The sequence below is a fragment of the Myotis davidii genome, unplaced genomic scaffold (assembly GCF_000327345.1).
Source record: "Myotis davidii unplaced genomic scaffold, ASM32734v1 scaffold173, whole genome shotgun sequence".
Lineage (NCBI taxonomy): Eukaryota > Metazoa > Chordata > Mammalia > Chiroptera > Vespertilionidae > Myotis > Myotis davidii.
The window spans coordinates 3,371,241-3,375,138 of record NW_006286303.1 but is presented as its reverse complement, the minus strand read 5'-3'; the positions used below and the strand labels follow the sequence as shown (position 1 = coordinate 3,375,138).

Below are 3,898 nucleotides of genomic sequence, written 5' to 3'. Positions count from 1 at the left end.
ACGGGGTCCCTGCCCCACACCAGGCTCCCAATTTGGGACATGAGTGCTGGGGTAGCATCCCAGAAGAAAGGGCTGCTAGAGACTGAGTTGCTCCTCTTAAAGGGACTATGCACAGAGTCGTGTGCTCACAAACCCACTTGTTCTAAGCTGCAGAGCAAGAGCAGCAGCTCAAAAAAATAAATAAATAAACATGTGGAAGGTGAGTAAAAATTGTAGTGATTTTAGAATGTGTTCAAACTTAGGCAACCATCAAATTACACTGCTATAAACAGCCTGGAATATATGAAGCACATGGTAACCTGGAAACCAAAAATCTCTAAGAGACATACAGGAAATAAACAAAAAGAATCTAAACGTAACACTATAGAAAATCATCAACGTGGAAGAGAGCAAGAGAAGCAGAAAGGAACATGGAAGAACTACAAAAATGATCAGAAATACTAAGCTGGCCATAATTACACTTAAATGTAAATAGACTAAATGCTACAATCAAAAGACACGGGGTGGCTGAATGGATAAAAACAAGCCCTGTACATATGCCACCTAGAAGAGACTCACTTCAGGTCAAAAAACACAGACACGCCGAGGCCGGTTTGGCTCAGTGGATGGAACGTCGGCCTGCGGACTGGGAGGTCCCAGGTTCGATTCCGGTCAAGGGCATGTACCTGGGTTGCAGGCACATCCCCAGTGGGAGATGTGCAGGAGGCAGCTAATCGATGTTTCTCTCTCATCGATGTTTCTAACTCTCTATCTCTCTCCCTTCCTCTCTGTAAAAAATCAATAAAAAAAAATATATATATCAAAAAAACAAAAAACACAGACACACTGAGCGTGAAGGAATGAAAAAAGGTGTTTCATGCAAATGGAAATATGCAAACAAAAAGCTGGGGTAGCAATACCTCTATCAGACAACAAAGCCTATAAAAGACAAAGAAAGCTGTTTCATAATGATAAAAACAAGAGGGTATAACTCTTGTAATCATCTGCGACCTGATGTAGGAGCACCTCCATATATAAAGCAAGATGGACATAAAGGGAGAGATCGCCAGTGAGACAATAACAGTTGAGGACATTAACACTCCAGACGTCTATGGATAAGTCATCCAGACAAAAATTCAACAAGGACACAGTGGTTTTAAATGATGTATTTGATTAGATGGACTTAATTGGTATTTGTAGAGCATTCGACGGTTAATATTTAAAATATATAAGAAACTCATCCAACTTAACATTAAAAAACCCTCAAAGAATCCAATTTAAAAATGGGCAAAGCCCTGGCTGGTGTGGCTCAGTTGGTTGGGCATCATCCTGTGCACCAAAAGGTTGCCAGTTCGAACCCTGGTAGGGCGTGTGCAGGAGGTAGTCGATTCATGCTATGCTTTCACATTGTTTCTCTCTACCTTCCACTCTAAATAATCAATAAAAAAAAGAATAGTAAAAAAAAAGGGGGGGGGCAGAAAATCTGAATGGACATTTCTCCAAAGAGGACACACAGATGGTCAACAGACATGAAAAGATGTTCAACTTCATTAATCACCAGAGAAATGCAAAGTAAAATCACAATGAAATATCACCTCACACCTGTCAGAATGACTATTATCAGCAAATCAACAAATAAGTGTTGGCGAGCATGTGGAGAAAATGGACATTTCAGGCACTGTTTGTAGGGTTGTGGGTTAGTGTAGTCACTATGGAAACCGTTGTGGACGTTACTCAAAAATTACAAATAGAACTACCACCCTGGCCAGGTAGTACAGCAGGTTGGAGCATTGTCCCCTACAACAAAGGTTGTGGGTGCAATGCAGGTCAAGGTGCAGACAGAAGGCAACCAACCTATGTTTCTCTCTCAATCTCTCTCCCTTCCTCTTTCTAAAAATCAATAAAGAATATATTCTCAAGTGCAGATTAAGGGGCGGGGGAAGAACTACCATACAATCTGGCAATTCCACTACTGTGTATTTATATGAAGAAATCAAGAGCACTAATTCAAAAAGATACATGCACCCTATACTCATTGCAGCTTCATGGACAGCAGCCAAGATATGGGAGCAAAGTAAGAAAATGTCCAACTGACAAATGGATAAAGAAGAAGTGGTACATATATATACAATGATTACTACTCATTCATAAAAAAGAACAACATGGGGCCATTTGTGACAATATGGATAAATCTACAGAGCATTGTTGGGGTCTAGCCCCAGCAGGTCCAGGGGTTCCCAAAGGTGTGGACGGAGTTGGCGAAGAAGGAATGACACGGAGACAGCGTTCAGTTCATCAGCAGCCTAGCCAGGATCTCTAGCCAAGTTCTGTCCAGGATCTCCAGCCAAGTTCTGTATTTTATTGTCTTATTACATCTGTATTTATACCAGTTGATTTTTTTTTTTAGGAAGACAAAATGTTTTATTTTAAAACACTGGAAAAACATTAAAAGACAAATGTCCATTATATAACCAAGAATGTTAAATAGTTGGAAACTGTAAATCTTCCATTGCAAATTATCCTACCATATTTCTTTTCTAATACCAACAATATTTGACATGATGAAAAATACCAAGAAGACTCAACTAATTATTCAGCCGAAGTCACCATGTCAGGGGTCAACTTAGGTACACAAGTGAGTTTTGTCCAAGATGTTCCTGACACATGAAGCTTCCAGTTGAATTTCAGAAATGTTAACAAAAGTATCTTCCTTTTTTGCCTGTGAATGTTTGAGTATTGCTGTATTGTTGGCTTATATCCACTACAGACACTGGTTCTAGGCCAGCCCAAGGGTCTTCAAGCATTGAAGGTTTGAAATAACTTTCCAACTCATTAGACACTCTTTTTTCTCTACCACGCCCTGATCCAAAAGGTGTAGATGTCCTTGGAGAACCCTGGGGGTGGGCCTGCTGCCCTGGGGAGTAGCCAAATTGCTGCTGGGACCCCGAGGGGGACCTGGAGTAGGAGCCAGGGTAGCCGCCAGGGGACAGAGACCCGAACCAGCCCCCGGGGAAGCTGCCGCCATATTGCCGAGAGTGGCTGCTCCCATAGGGCCTACACCGGGGCCAGAACAACGGAGTGTGATGCAGCTCCTGTACCCTTCCCGAGAGGAGGAAGGCCGTGGCCTTGCCTCCGCCCAGGGTACCCCGGTAGCTGCTCCTGCTGCTCCAACCTCCTACCCCCAGGCCAGGGTAAGAAGGAGTCGGGGGTCGGAAGTTCTGTCAGTGCATGTCGGCCTCACTCCCACATCCCCGCAACTGTCCTATACCAGTTGATTTTAATCCTATCAATTTCTATTCCAAAGGTTAGGGCATTTCTTATCTCCATTCCAGGGAGTAAAGATTATGTAGTTTAAGGGTGATTGTTCGTAGTTAAAGTGATTAACTACCCGCCTGGCACTTAGTTAAGGGGTTTTATTCCCTCCCTAACTTCAGGGAAAAATCCCTACCTGGGAAACAACCTTTCTCGGAGAGGTGACCTTGGTTAAAACACATAGCGCCAAGAAGGGGAGCAAACATATTAAGAACAGGATGCTGAAGATGGCGACATAGGTTACCACCGGAGATTGCTGCCACGAACAACCAATTCAAATTACACCTAAAAGACAGAACGGACATCATCCAGAACCACAGGAAGGCTGGCAGAGTGGAAATTCTACAACTAGGAAGGAAAGAGAATATCATACCCAGACTCAGAGGAGGCGCAGTGCTGAAGTCACTCAGGTATGGAGTGCGAGGAGCGGGCTGGCGGCGGAGGGCGTGGTTGGCGTTTTCAATCGGGAGGGAGTCGCAGACTCTGAGCTCCAGATCCGGGCGAGTCTTCAGGGACACAGACTCAAACGGGAGAAGCGGGACTGTCTGGCTTCGGTGAGAGCGAGTGCAGCTTTCTCTCCCAGGTTTGCAGCGGTTGCTGGGACTCC

At 44.0% G+C, this 3,898-nt stretch overlaps 1 pseudogene; it reads right to left on the bottom strand.

Moving 5' to 3' along the window:
* Positions 1–2,493: 2,493 nt before the first annotated feature.
* On the bottom strand, positions 2,494–3,209 carry LOC102766312 (annotated as a pseudogene).
* Between the last annotated feature and the right edge of the window lie 689 nt (positions 3,210–3,898).